The sequence below is a fragment of the Nyctereutes procyonoides genome, unplaced genomic scaffold, assembly GCF_905146905.1.
Source record: "Nyctereutes procyonoides isolate TBG_1078 unplaced genomic scaffold, NYPRO_anot_genome, whole genome shotgun sequence".
In the NCBI taxonomy this organism is placed as follows: domain Eukaryota; kingdom Metazoa; phylum Chordata; class Mammalia; order Carnivora; family Canidae; genus Nyctereutes; species Nyctereutes procyonoides.
The window spans coordinates 23,511,035-23,526,656 of NW_026575040.1; the positions used below are offsets into that span (position 1 = coordinate 23,511,035).

The 15,622-nt window shown below is 41.2% G+C and overlaps 2 protein-coding genes across 2 annotated transcripts in view; one reads left to right on the top strand and one right to left on the bottom strand.

Moving 5' to 3' along the window:
• The window catches only part of GLDN (gliomedin), a 61,605-nt gene that overhangs the window by 30,049 nt on the left and 15,934 nt on the right, over window positions 1–15,622 (bottom strand). The gene's annotated exons all lie outside the window — the stretch shown is intronic.
• The window catches only part of LOC129506221 (aromatase), a 150,768-nt gene continuing 144,592 nt past the window's right edge, over window positions 9,447–15,622 (top strand). Inside the window, exon 1 of the mRNA XM_055319689.1 lies at window positions 9,447–9,566. The gene's annotated coding sequence lies outside the window, so the exon portion shown is untranslated. The remainder of the gene's footprint in view (window positions 9,567–15,622) is intronic.

The following is a 15,622-nucleotide window of genomic DNA, read 5'->3' on the forward strand; positions in this document are numbered from 1 at the left end:
CCAGCAACTGAAGGCCTCAATCTGCATGGGGTTTGAAAAAGGAGGGTGGGCTTGGTGGCTGCGAGGAAGCACCTTCTAGCTGGGCGAGCACAGGCAAGGGACTCAACCTCTGGACACTCGGGTTTCCTCTGAAAAGTGTAAATACTATAAACACCTCGAGTTCTGTCCCGGGCACACAGATGCTGCCCCAGATGCTAGTACTTCTTGGGCCATTTGGCTACTGTCGACTCATCACTGGATGGCCACCTGTGGTAGGTGGTCACTGCAGCATGATATTAGACTGGTATCTGATATCCCCACTCCCATTTTGCAGCCCCTCCCTGCACACACTCCCCATGCAGCTCCCAGTGAACCCAATCTGGAGGAAAAAAAAAAAAAAAAGAAAGAAAACCCAGTCTGATTGGGTGAGCCCTGATTCACACACTATTATGATTCCTTGCTGCTCTAACAGTAGAACAAAAGTCTTGCTTCTCTGGACTCATCTCACACCACTCCCCTATTCCTGTCTTCCAGCTATTCTTTGCTTCAGTTTGCTCAACTATAAAATGGAGATAGTAATAGTGCTTAATTCTTAGGATTGCTGTGAAGAGTAAGCAAAATCATTTTAAGTGAAATTCTTAGTACAATGTTGGAAGCACACACAAAAAGTGATTTCCATTTTGTGGAGGCCACAGAGAGTGCAGACAGAAGCATGGATTCTGAAGTCAACCTGCCTATGTTCAAATCATGGCTTTGCCACTCACAAAGAGTGTGAGGTTAGGAGAGTTACTTAACCTCTCTCTGCTTCCATGTTTTTATCTGTAAATGGAGCTAATAGCACCTACTTTATACCACAGTTATATGGATTGAATGAGCGAGTACACATGGTAAGCATACTCTGTTTATGCTATTGTTTTAGATAGCTCTTTACCCATGCCAAGAATGACTTAGCAAATTTATCAGTTTACCATCCAATTGTTTTCAACTTATAGATTCAGTAGTTTTTAGATCCCCCAAATATGACATTTGAAAACCATGGAGAGAAAACTTATTAGTTAAGAAATGGATTTGAGGGATGCCTGGGTGGCTCAGCAGTTGAGCGTCTGCTTTTGGCTCAGGGCATGATCCTGGTCCAGGGATGGAGTCCCACATTGGGCTCCCTGCAAAGAACCTGCTTCTTCCTCTATGTCTCTGCCTCTCTCTGTGTCTCTCATGAATAAATATTTTTAAAAAGGAAAGAAATGGATTTGAGACAGTTGGATAGACATCTGGGAGAAAGACAAAAAGTTGAATCCTTACTTCACTCCCTACACTAAATAAGTTCCTTAAGTAATATTGATAAAACAGTTAAAAGTGAAAAACAAACTTGGAAAAGCACTGGAAGAAAACTTGGAAAAAATTTATAATAGCATTAAGAAAGAATTTTCGAAGAAATAAACTACCCCCATATTATATAGGAAGAATGTATACATTCAACTAATAATTTAAAATTTCTGCAATAGGCAAAATACTACAAGCAATAACAAATGAGAACCACAGACCTTGAAAAATAACTACAAAGGGCTAGTATATAGAGAGATGTAACAAAGCAATAAGGAACAAGAAATCAGAAGAAAAATGGGCGATGGACCCAAACAGGAAATTCAGAGGAAAAGAGGAGTGCCTCATTTTCACTTGTAAAGAAATACATTCAAATGATAAAGCACTATTTCCCATCTCTTAGATTTGTTAATAAAACAGCTAACAGAGCGCATATCATGGGAGTGGCAGGAAAGCAGCCCTGTCTTGTCCTGTTGACCAAGTGTGAAGGCATATTATCCCTTTGGAGGGCAGTTTGGCAATACCTACTAGAATTTTCATGGGTCTACCTTCTAACCCATCATTTGCTCTTTGGGACTTATTCTTTAGATAGATTCATATATGTGTGAGGAGATAGAAGTACAAAGAGGATTATTGCAGAAATGTGGGCAAGAGCAAAAATAATCTAAGTATTTATCGGAGGGGTCTGGTAAAATGAAGTATAGCTTATCCATAGAATGAAATACTGTGAAAAATAATGCATTTAAATCTGTAAGAATGATATTGAAATACCTCCAAAATAAATGAAAAAGCAAAGTATCAAGCATCATGCATAATGTACTCTCATTTATGTAAAAAAAATGGTATGCACACAAATGTTTCTATATGCTTCTCTTTTACTGCTTTCAAGATTATCTGTTTTTGGCTTTCCAGAATATTTTTGGAAAGAAACCTAAGAAGAAAAAAAAAAGGAAACCTAAGAAGCCTCAAGTGAGAAGGGGGGAAATGGAGAACCAGGGTGGGAGGAAGCCGAACTAAGTATGATACGCTCTTTTGTTTCATTGGGCATTTTCACTGATTACTCTTTCAATTAAACTCCTTTTAAAAAGAACATGTTTTGATTTAAGGGGAAAAATTGTTTTGTCTTCTACATAGGCTTAATCTGTTTGCTAGGAGATCCAGAGGAAAATTTGTACTGTGTTTCCTTTGCCAAGTATATCAACAGGTATTTATTGACAGCTTTGGAAATTTATTGAGAAACATACATATCACAGATATATGAAATGCGTACAACTTAAAGATGAATAATAAAACAAACGTATATTTTGTCCTCCCAAGTAAAGAACTGGAGGTGCTTCTTCCCATAACACACCGGCCCCATCAACTCTGAGACAAAGTATATTGTTAAGTGTTCCTCTCCCTTTTGAACCAGTAAGAACACAGAGGCTTAGAGGGGTGACATCATTTATTCAAGGTCACATCACTTGCTCATAGCAGAGCTGGACTTAGCTTCAGCTCTCCTGATGCCAGGTCCGCCGTGCTTTCTTTTATGGCTCTGAAGATTCTCTCAACACAACCAGACAGAAGAAATTTCGAGTCCCTATTTTTAGTCATTTTCATAAATGAATGTAATCAGCTGCACTATGGACAAGATTTATTATCTTAAAAAATGTATAATTGCCCATTGAGAGAACCATGAAACACTTCACAATGCTTCATTTGTTGCCTGGGGGATCACAGCAGAAGGAATAGTTTGAAACAACAGAAGCATCAATAGGGAAAATTAGCCTTTCTCTCTCCTCCTCATCATGGGCCCAGGGTAGGCACAGCATCTATAAAAGATGATGAAGAAAGGAGTTTCATTTCCTGACCTTTTGGCTCCATTTATATGCTAAATGTCAATTGAGAATTGTCAGTGAATTGTGTTAATCTTCATGCAGAAATATTCCTCTAACAAACTTGAGCTATAGAATTGTGGGAGGAGGGGTGGCGGGGTGTGTAACATATGAAAAGGTGTGGCCATAAGAAAGTCAGAAACTGTTTTTTTCTGATAATGATTAAGAACTTCGATCAAAATAAGAGGAGTCAAATTGATTGTCACACAACCTAGGTTGCCAAATTAATCACATTTGGCATTGAAGAACTTTCTAAATCTTAGTTTAGGACTTGAGAATGGTGAAGCTGGGAGAGGCCGTACTGCTCATTGTCCTGGGGGTGTCAAGCATGAACTGTCCATGATGTGGCCCTGCCCCCTCTCAGAGTCCAGCTTCCACCACTTAGCCCTTGGTCACACCGACCGACCATTGTCTCTGGCCTTGGCTCTGCCTGTAGGCTGTGCTCACATCTTTCTGAGACCTCAGCTCGAATGTCACCTCATCAGGAACATTTTCCCAACTACCCAGCTGAAAATAGCCCCAGCAGCCACTCTCCATCACCTCACCTGGCTTTTTGCCTCTGTCACGCTCATCGTTATCCAATGGTATTTTACTTATGTCTGCATTTCTTTATCATCTACCCCTGCCTCCCAAAGAATGGAAGCATTTTGAATTTGCTCTGTTTTGTCTCTATCCCCTATGGATAAAACAGAGCCTGCTCCCAGACCTAGAACTTCTCCACCGGGGAGCTATAGTTCAAGTAGGAAAGTATGTCAGTGGTCTTGAAAGGGAGAGCTTATCTTGAAAGTGACAATAAATTGCTAGCCTGGGTTTCTGATGTGAGAATCTGATGGTGCTGGAAAGAGGGCAGGTGAGGTGTGCAGATAAAGCTCCATAGCAGTGGTGGGAAGGCCCTCCCAACCCACCAACACTATTTCAAGGACACATTTTATGGGAACAAATGGCTGTCACCCTGAGTGCCATATAAAGAATGGTACCCCTGAGAACTCAGGCTTAGTGTACCCTTTGGTCGACATGTCACTGAGGTGGAATCATCTCTCCAGAAGAAATACCATGGCCTGTCATGGTCATCTCCCCAGTAAGGTCAATATAGTAAAGGACAGGGATGTATCACGTTGTATGGGGACTTGCTCTTAGCAGGGACAACATGTGGTAGTGATGGGAGGAAAGACAGTCCAAATGGGAAGGAGGGCCTCGGGTTCCTCCCCATGAAGTTCTTGGCTTTGCTTGAGAAAGAATTCAAGAGCAAGTCATTTAGAAGATGTGACAAAGATTTATCAAGTATAGAAGTCAGAAACAACAGAAGCATCTTCACACAAAGATTTATCAAGTATAGAAGTCAGAAACAACAGAAGCATCTTCACAACGTAGCAGTCTCTCCTCCTAGAGGGGGAAAAGGATCCTCCTATGCCTCTAACAAAAGGCTTTCTACATTTTTTAAGTTAGCTAACCAACTAGTTGGAGGGGCTTACTCTTTAACTTTGGGTTTATCATTGACATCGGGCGGTTAATTTTTCCATTGTCCTTGGGTTGTGCAATTACCTACAGGGAGTAATTTTAAAAATGTCCAGCCTTTGTGGTTTTTACCGCTAGAGGGAGTGGGGTCTGGTGGTCTTCCATGAGTTAGATCCTATGACTCTTTTTTTATGACCTTCTGACTTTTAAGTTAAGGGTCAGCCAAAATGGCTTTACTTTGGTTAACTTGTCTCTTGCATCTTCCTTCCCCTCCTGCCTCAAAGTGCCTTGCTCAGTAATCTTACATAACTGAGTTTCAGCTTTTCCAGAAGCGTTCATCCATTACAGTGGGTGGTGGTGGCCACAGCACAGACACCTCCCTGCTCCACTCAAAGGGAGTCAAAGGTTATTTTTTCATCAAGAACAACTTTGGCCAGAGAACCTAAGGATCTTTGCTGGCTAGAGAATCTAAGAATCCAAGGATCTTAGCACCAGATTCTGCAATAATTTCAAGAATTATGAAGTTAGTCTCTATATTTATCCCTAACCAGGGAAGTAGGGCAATTAGAGAATCTTCTGGCCAAAATAAAATGTTGTTCTAAATTCCAGAGGTTACTCACCCTGATAATCGTCTGAGAGAGAAAAATGAGGGTGTTATTTTTCCAGGCCAAAGCCAGGGTAAAGGGAAGGAAAATAAAGAGAAAGGATCTAATGCTTAAAGTATGAAGTTTTGGTCTGTCCTCTTGGGTGGAAGCAGCCCACCTTGATTTCAGCTGCTTTATTTCCTTGTCAATCTGATTTAGAGGTCTCCAGATTCTGTACAGGTGGAATCTTCTTTAGCCGTGTGATGTGTACCCACAAATTTAAACAGCCGTTGACTATCAAGGTGGACATTGGAATAATAATAATGGGAGTTACTTTCCAATACCTTCTAGTTTTGCAGCAGTGTCAGTGGTCAGGAGCACTTGGTAAGATCCCCTTTCCAATGGGGCTTGAGGACTGTCTTTTTCAGAACACCCAATCAGGCTCTAACTTGTGGCCAATTTAGATTCTCTGAAGTGGGACCTGGGAAGGCTTCTGTAACCTATTGATGATACGCCTGAGTATAAGACATTAGAGACCTCAGGCTTGAGTTTAAGACATTAGAGACCTCAGTATAACATGACAAGGGACAAGCAGAAGGTTGTATCCTGATCAAATTTTAAGAAGTTTATAAGGTTTTAATTAAGGTTTATATGATTCGTCCAGTGAAGTGGGTCCTTAATCACTGGAGATCATAGAAGGTATACTCCAAGTGGAAAATGTACTTTTTGACAGTTTCTTTGCTCTTGTGAGGAAGGGCGTTAACCTTGCAGCTGGGGGAAGCTTTAGCTCATCTGGAAAACACACATATTGTACAAAGAACATATCGATAACCCAAACGAAAAAGCAGTTGAATGAAGTTCAGCAGCAAGTGTCGAAAGGGTCCAGATGGAGGTCTGAGGTCTCTGGGAATAAAAAGTTTTTTTTTTTTTTCAGGATTATGGATGGATCTGACAAGTCAGAAGGTAGCTGGTAGACTGCTTTTGCAATTTGATAGAAGTCTCCCTATCAATGTCTATTCATAATCTGAGTCTTCTTAAATGCATTACTGTGGGTGAAGGAATGCAAAAACAAAAAGTGGGGTTTTCCAGGGAGCTAGGAAGGACCAAGTGATCTGGGCTTTCCCATAGCCTCGACTTTTCATTTAGAAAAAGTCTACTTTTCATGTAGAGCCACTGTTCACTCATCTTAATTTCCCTGATTTAGGAGCAGACTGTTGCCATGTGTTATAAGGACATCAGGATGGCAAAAGCCTTATTAATATCTGTGGAGAAGATTTTTAAGGCTTGTGTTTGTTCCTGGAATTAAAGAGGCTGTGCTAGAGTTTAGGTATAAGAGCCCTTTTAACTGTTTATATGTTAAAGGCTTTGCTCCCTAAGCCGGGGGTGTGTGACAACAAAAAACATCTCCAGATATTGCCTAACATCCTCAGGGGCAAGAGGAATGGGTACAAAAGTCACCTTTGGTTGAGAACTGAGGTTCTAAATGTTAGTCACTCCAACCAGTAACACTGTGCCAGGTTTCTCCTTGGTATCCTCTTATTTTATCCTCAGGCAATGCAAGAGGTAGGTTTTATTGTTCCCAAGTTACAGAGGATTATCTTCCCCAGAACGCTGACTGACTTGCCCAAGACCCCACAGCTAATTATTATTATTACTTTTTTAAAGATTTTATTTATTTATTCATAAGAGACACAGAGAAAGGCAGAGACATAGAGGGAGAAGTAGGCTCCCTGCGGGGTGCCCGATGTGGGACTGGATCCCAGGACCCCAAGATCATGCCCTGAGCTGAAGGTAGATGCTCAACCACTGAGCCATCCAGGTGCCCAACCTCACAGCTCATTAAACTGAAGCATGGAATTCAATGACATTGAGCTGAAGCAACCTTCCCGATTGGTGTGAAATATGACCAAAGTTGACCACTATGGATTTCAGGGAAATGTGTTAGCTGTGAATTCTTCTGTATGGGATGTGGTTTTCCTCAGTAGGTTTCTAAACATGCCATACTGTTGCTTAAAAAACATCACTGGAGTTTTGCTATCCACAGGATAAAGTCAAACCTTTGGTTAAGGACCTGATGTCAACCTACTAGCCTGGTCAGGGTGAAAGCCCTCTTCTCTGAGTGCCATGTGGCACCACTACATTATTCTCAATTGACTTCTTTCTTTCTCACTGGCACATTAAGTCCCCCCAGTCCTTTCCTCTGCAGTCCTTCAGGTGGACTCTTGACCTATAGCTAGAAGGAAAGTGGGGCTGCATTCTTTTTGTAGCTGTCCTTCTTGGAATAAAATGGATATCTGCAGTGGCATGCCTGGGTGGCCTCAGTCAGTTAAGCATCTGACTCTTCATTTCAGCTCAAGTCATGATCTCAGGGTCATGAGATCAGGCCTCATGGGGAGTTCAGCGCTGGGCATGGAGACTGCTTGAGAGTCTCTCTCCCCCTCTGCCCCTCCCCACTTCTCCCTTTCTAAAAAAAAAAAAAAAAAAAAAAAAAAAAAAAAAAAGTATATTAGCAAAATATCAGAGTGGTTCCTGCCTTTGGAAGCTAAGTTGAGGACCTCCTAAATTTTTTTTTCTCTTAAAAGCTTTTGTCTTGAAAATTTCAGAGCATTGGATTTTAAATCCATTTTCTGGGATGAGATTAATTAAGCATGTGTAACCCAGAGAGACAGCAGATTAATAGATTGCCACCCTACGAGACGTGGGGTGGGTGGGGAAGGGGCAGTTCATACTCAAGGGGACAGGGTTTCCTTTTGGGGGGCTGAAAAAGTTCTGGAACTAGACACTGATGATAGTTGTACAGCACTGCAAGTGTAAGTAGCACCACAAAATTACCCTTTAAAAGGGTGAATTTTGGGACGCGTGGGTGGCTCAGTGGTTGAATGTCTGCCTTTGGCTTAGGGCCTGATCTCAGGGTCCTGGGATCGAGTTCCATGTCAGGCTCTCTGCATGGAGCCTACTTTTCCCTCTGCCTCTCTCTGTGTGTCTCTCATGAATAAATAAATCTTAAAAATAAATAAATAAATAAATAAACAAACAAATAAATAAATAAAACAATAGGGTGAATTTTATGTTATGTGTGTCTAACCAAAATAACAAAGTATCTGTTTAGAAGCTTAACTCTTTTAGGATACTTTTGTGTCCTTCCTTTCCTGGAACAACTTGATATCCTGGGATCAATAAGGAAATGTATTGAGGGATAATCTTAGGTTAACATTTCCAATGTTACTATGGTACACGAAATCCTTGGGTTGTAAATATTTTTCAATATTCTGCAGAGTTATGACTAACACAGTTTTGCTTTGTATCTTGTTCTGATGGAAAGATATAAAAACTGACATTGTTAAATTGATTTTAGGAGCTTCACGTGTAGTTATATTTAATTTATAGTAAAAGAACAAATTTGTCCCAATTTACAGGTGAGAACTGAGCACACTTCTGTACATTTTAGAGCTAAAATCTAGGGGGCCGGTCAGACATTTAAACTGCCATTCACTATAAAGGTGGACATTGGAATAATAATAGTGGGAGTTACTTTCTACAATATTAAATATGGGACCAGTTGGGGATGGTGTCTAGAATTGGGGTGAGGGGTTTAGAGGGGAGGTAGAGTAAGAAACTAATCTGGTTCAGAAGAAAAAACAAACAATAAAAGGCCTCATTCCCTTTCATTTTTTTCCTTCAGTCTCAGGTGATTGTGGGCTGTGTCTATATTTCAAAGACATGATTTAATGTATACATCAAGGGACGGAGAAAGAATGGAAGTTCTCCTAAGAAGGGCTTGGGTTTTCTAAAGCTAATAATTTACAAGTCTTTTGAGATAAACAAGGGATTGGCAAAGGAATAGGTGAATTTTAAATTCCCTCTTGAGCTAACTTCTGTTTTGTGAAAAATTTGTAATAGTAGGATAATTGCTTTCAATTCCTCCAAGAATTGGGTTATAACTTAAATGACATCAAAGACTGAGCCACCCATGCCACTACATTATTCTCAATTGGTTTCTTTCCTTTTGGATACATACTTCTAATTTTAAATTCTTCTGGCAGTATTGCATAACTCCTCTTGGGTATAAGACAGGTCCCCAAAGAGCATACAAAGGGTATTATTTTCCCCCAAATCCAGAACCACTCCCAAACACAGCCCAAAAGAAAGAACCAGCAATCTGCTTGTCCCAGTCAGGCAGAAAGCCAAACCCATTTATGCAAAATAAGACAGGCTAGAAGGCAGTAAGTATCCTCGGGGAAAGAAAGGATCAATCAACAATGGTTTGGGATTTGGAAAGGAAGACACAACGTGATATTTTATTTTCCTCTCTTGACTGGGTACTACAGACAGAGATTCAGAAGCACTGTTTCTGGTAAGAATTTTCACCTCTTACTGGCTTCTGCCAGTGTTCCTCAGATCCCCTCTGCAGGCTCTGGTATCTACCAGAGTGTCCCCTTGACTGTTTAAATGAATAATTAATTAGCAGCTTGTAATAAGGAAACCCCAGTTTTGTCAACCTTGGTAGGGAGACACCCCCATTTATGGGCCTTCTTTTGAAGGAAGAGATGGGGGTGTCTCTAAGGCCATTAATTTGGCAGCCTTTTGTTTACAGTTGTATAGTCTTTTTAGAGTGAAAAAAACAATTCAGACAGGATTAGTAGAATGAGTACTCAGAGGAAAGCGGGGAACAGTAGGCGTTACGTCAGTCTTATGTTGTTGTTTTTTTTAAACCACCTCTTACATCTTTAATTTTCCTTTAGCCTTTTGCAATGACTCTTTTGATGAACTATTTTGGAATTCTGAAACCTTTTAGAGATGTCTGCTTGCAGTTAAAACAGGTATCCCGTTCTGTTTAATTTGGCAACCCTTGCTTTCAAGATCAATGTCAATGATCTTATCTAATTGGAACATTCCCCATCATGGCCATTGTATTTCTAGGTTGTAATTCCTCTGAAAGCTGGCAGCAGTTTGGGAGGACCCTAGCTGCAAATAGAGTTAACTTACATTTCTGTCCAGCCATATCTAGCCATGCCTGGGGGGCAGCTCACATTTCTATTTGGCCTCCAACATTGTAGGCTATCAGCTAATGCTTTATTTACACAACTCAAGACAAAACAAACATGAGCACCTAAACACACCAGCAGTAACCAAAAGAAGGTACCATGGACTGGCCAAGAGAAGGCATGTACACCGACAGCATTCCCAGCATGGACTAACCCAGCAAACAGGGACTGTAGACTGGAAGTGGGAAGGGATCCCAACATGAAACTGTGGACTGAACCGAGGGCTAAGGACTGGTGCTCTGGTAGCGCCTCCCATCAATTTAGACTGACCTGTTAACTCTGGACTAGAAAGCCAATTAGATTGGTAGCTCAAATGCAAAAAAAAAAAAAAAAAAAAAAAAAAAAACCTAAACAAACAAAAAAATGAGAGAGACCCACCAAAGGCCCTCAGAAACAGCGAGAAAGACAGTGAACCCAAAAGCTCGCAGAGCACCAGGACTGCATTTCTCATTGTCCCCGAATGCCATCAGAAATCAGCTTCAGATCCCACCACTGCTGTCAAATCTATTAAAAAACAAAATTCAATTGAGTAAATTTGAAGATTTAATTGGCTTTGTTAAATGATTCATGAATGGGGAGCATCCCATCTAGCAAGTAGAGGGGTGCTCTGCTGAGCTAAACAGAAGAAAGGGTTTTAAAGGTAGAGAGAAGGCATTAAAAAAGAAGAAGAAAGGAATTTATTAGCAAAGAATGCATTGGTTAGGCAAGGTTGCTCTCTTAAGGGGAGCTAAAGGGGTCTATAAGTAAATCTAATATTGACCAGGAAATTCCACGTTGGCTAGCTGAAGATTACATTCCTTGGTTGTGGTGGGGGTGGAGGTGTTGAAACTGCTGTTAGGTTAGGTAGTAAGTCTTGGTTTGCTGACTTGGCCTAAGTGATGCCATTTGGGGCCTGCAGTTTTCCTTTTAACATAAGGCTATCCTGGACGAGAATGCTCATGGCCACGTTGTGATGGCAAATGCAAACAACCTAAATGCTCATCAATAAGGCAGTTGTTAAGCAGATGAAAAAGAATGCTATGAATGATATGTCCTCATCTGGAAAGATGTCCTTAGCATACTCTTAAGCAAGGTGCAGTCAGAGCCACAACACACAATACAACTTTCTGGTTAAAAAAGGATATCTAGAAAAGTCTGGATAAGCACAAAGAAAAGTTGAGCGCGTAATGAACCAAACCATTAATTGAGAATCTTTTTTTCTCCAGGCAGCTGAGATCAGGAGAATAAAAGGGGATTTTCACTTCTCAGTGTATACAGTTTTTAAAAATATGTTGGAATAGTGAGTGATTTTTTTTTTTACTTTGTTAGGTTTTTAGTAATTCAGAGGGAGAGAAGAGAGCATGCTAACATTATAGAACTCAAAAGATAGGTCTAATGGCCCAACTCTCCCTGGGAACCCAAACATCATACCTTCACAATTACTCTCACACTTAGAATAATACAGACCCCTGTTGCTTCTACACAAATGAACATAGAATGAACTAGAACAGTTGTCTAGTCCAGTGGTTTTCAAACTGTTCATTAGTCATAAGATTTTTCTTTTTCCCACATAAATTGCCAAACCCCAAAATATAAAACAAATAAAAATTGAGTTACTCTGGGTGAACTGGGGTGAGGCTGGCCTTTTTTATCTGTAAAATGAGAGGTTTGGACTAGACATGATTTCAAATTCTGCTCCAAATGGAAGAAAAGGGAGAGGGGGTGGGGAGGGACACCCAGAGACCTAGAGTCATGGGAGGACGGAAGAGAAAGCTGAGGACCAGAGAGAGTAAGTGGAGTAGCTGCTCTAGGTTCACTCAGCAGGCTTCCTGAACTAAATACTACTTTCTTTCACATGTACCTTTTTGTATTGCTAAGCCTCTGCAAAAGAAACTGTCTGAATTCCACTAGAAATGCAAATTTTTGCTTTAGTTTAATTTGAATTTGAATAGGATATTTGATTTTTACTATTTGGAAATGCATCAATCTTAAGAAATCTTTTCCGTGCAAAAGTGAAAGGTTTAATCAAAAGTGTTTCTCCTCAGAATGAGTATTGCTAACTGCAGCGAGTCGCCACAGTTCACTGAACACAAAACTGTGCGGTGGTTGGCTGGCTACCCTCTTGAACTACCTTCCCCTCACCTTTTGCTCTCAGGACTGATTAATGGAAAAGTAAGAGAGCAAACCTACACATGATACCAGCTTGCTCTGGTTTGAGCACTGCTTAAACAATGTATGTTGCTGTGGCTTCTTCCTAAGCTCCCCAAGTACAGTCTCTGGTTTGCCAGCTAGAACACTGTTCAGATTCCAAGTTACCTTTCAGACCTGACCTATTCTATAAGTTAAATTCCATTTTTCTTAGACAATTGAAAACTCTTTATGACTCTCTGTAATTATGCAAATTGCTGTTATTATGCACATAGAAATGGTCCTTTAGAAATAGCTCCAGGGAGCTGATAATCAGCCTGCCATTGACTGCAGGGATGGGGCTCTGAATGTGGCAGCCCAGCTGCTGGAGGTTTAGACCACAGGTGTTAGAGGAATCCCTTGTGGGGTCTGAAGCTGAGGTCAGGCACCCTGGATTCATCACCGTGAAAGATAAGAATTCATACTAGGGCCAAGACATGGTGATGACAGCCTACAAATATCAATGGGAGTTTGCCTCATACGGGGCTGAAATTCTTGAGTATGACCTTATTCCTGCAGGCCCACAGGAAGATCAGCCAAAGGTCCAGGCATTTGTAAGCTCAAATAAGCAAGCCTTGGCCATCTCATACCGATGGCCTTGGGGCTGAGTTCTCCATCAGTTCATCCTGACTGGAATCCTGAGAGTCCAACTAAACCCTGCCCAGTCTTCCACAAAGACCTTTGTTCCCACTGATCACCCCCTTTTGAGCCCAGCAGCATCACAATATGGCTGGTTGTTGGTACACTTTTCATGTGTTGCTCTGGCTTCTCAACCAGATGGGCTCATTGGTAGGAACTGTTTCATCCTTTTTCTGTATGCCTTACTCACTCATTAGTTCTCTTCCTCAGCATTTGAATGGCACTGGGCACAAAGTAGATGCTCAATAAATATTTCATAATTGGTTACTCACTCAACTGGGAGGAGAATGTACTCCTCAACCAAGGATATTATTCCTTTCTGACCAGCAGTAACTTTGTTTATGGGAAGTGAACATCTAGCATGTGGTTACCTATCTATCTCTCTTTGTGCCTGCTTGTTTAAGATAACTTTATTTTGGCACACATGCCACTAATGCCTAGAAAACAGGAGCTTGGAGCTGCTAGGATTATCCTATTAGGGTTCCTGACACATGGCTGTCCTCTGCCCATATTAACATCACTGCAAAACCAGAAACAACTGATGTTCCCCTGGTATTCCAGGTAATAAGCTAAACCTTTCATGCTCTCTTGAGTAGAGGCACCAGCATGAGCTCTGTACCCAGCTGGTTAGGGCTGCGTTAGCTAGGCAGAGACTGGGGTGCTGACATTGAAGGAGTCACAAACATCAATGAAAATCCAATGCCATGGGGAAAACATGCTATTTACTAGCTACTCTTGCTTTACTAAATGGATTATTTTTTAAAAGATTTTATTTATTTATTCATGAGAGACAGAGAGAGAAAGAGAGAGAGAGAGAGAGAGAGAGGCAGAGACACAGGCAGAGGGAGAAGCAGGCTCCATGCAGGAGCCTGATGTGGGACTCGATTCCAGGACTCCAGGATCATGCCCTGGGCCAAAGGCAGGCACTAAACTGCTGAGCCAGCCAGGGATCCCCTACTAAGTGGATTAGAATGGGGGTAGAGGCTAGTCTGCCCTCCAAGCAGGGGTTGGACTACTTTTTCTCCCTAAGGCATTTATTTTCCAGAGCAGGGTCTAAACTGAATTCCTGGAGACAGTACAGCCTCCTGCCACCCTCCTTCTCACTCTGCCTCAGTCACTGCCCAGACTCTAAAAAAAATGCTGAACAAATAATTAAGGAGTGTTGGTTTAGAGTCCACCCAAAAGCCTTGGCCAGCCCTTTTGCATGCAAAGTCACAGAAGCTGAAGCAGCTTGGGTTGGGCTCAGGACTCATCAACAATCCCAGTTGGAAGAGGTGGTTCCAGCAAACATCCTCACCCAATGTCTCTGGTAAAATTGCTTTCAGCTGGGATCAGGGCCTGGGGACATTAATTAATACTGGGAACATCTGAAAATGTGCAGTGCAAGTTCCTGAAGGAGCACTTCCTTCCCTGGGTATGCTTTGAGGCCTTCATCGGGCTCTGAACTCAGGTCAAACAATGGTGGCAGGTATTTGTTGTTTCTTGGTGACTACACAGGGCCTTGTACAAGTGCCCCAGACCCTTGACAAAATAGGACCCATAACAATACTTACCCCATGGAGCCTCTGGGAGGAGTAATGAAGTCCTCATAAAAACAACTTTATATGTTTGTATTGGTATTAAAGATATCGTTTCATGATTTAAACATAAATGAGGTGGTCCTACTTTTCGAAAAATCATTAATTCATACTATTTTAATAAAAATATTTGACTAAAGTCTAGTTGCTAGCTCTAAAATGTTCCTAGCTTTAAAACGGAGTAAGATTTATGAAAACAGCCAGACAAATCAATAAGCTCCCTAACCCACTAAACAGAAGTTGCCCTTGGCCATTATGAGGGAATGGTCTTAAGCCTTTCCCTTCTCTTACCAGGTACCTCTCAGGCACCAATAAGCCCCAGGTTCTCAGTCTTATCCTGTCTGGAGTTCAAGTAGCTGCCCCTCAGGAACGGCCAGACCTTTTGCTATTTCTTCTGTTGACAGGCTGGGTGAGAGTCACTGGCAGCAAGGAACACTGCTCACACCAACAGGCTAACTCAGCTCCAGAACCAGAAACCTGGCCACTCTCAGAGAAGGCTCAGAACACGTTCTCCTGTGCTCACATCATTCTACCACCAGATGGGAGACAGATGCAAACAAGAGACAATGTGACATTTTTATTTATCCTGAGACAGCTCTCCCCACAGCCCCCATCATAAAAAAAGTAGCAGCTTAAATCAAGCTACTAACCTCAAATCCTTATCCATACTTTAAAAGTTTGTTTTGTAGTGAATGGCCTATTTTCAAATCCAGCAATCTATTGACTAATTCTGGCTGAGTATTTCTTAAAGGGGAAAGAACGTTTCTTCTTACTTCTGTACAGTTTAAATACATGCAAATGTAATGGAATAGCTCCCAAATGAAACTATATGTAATTATGAGAAAATAGAGGTGATGATTTGATCTTAAGATCTTCAGATAGGGAAGAACACTCTAAGTGTAAAAGCAAAAGAAGAACCCATAAATGAAAGACTTTATAGATTTGACTACATGAAATGAAAAAATTTCAATCCCCTTTGAAAG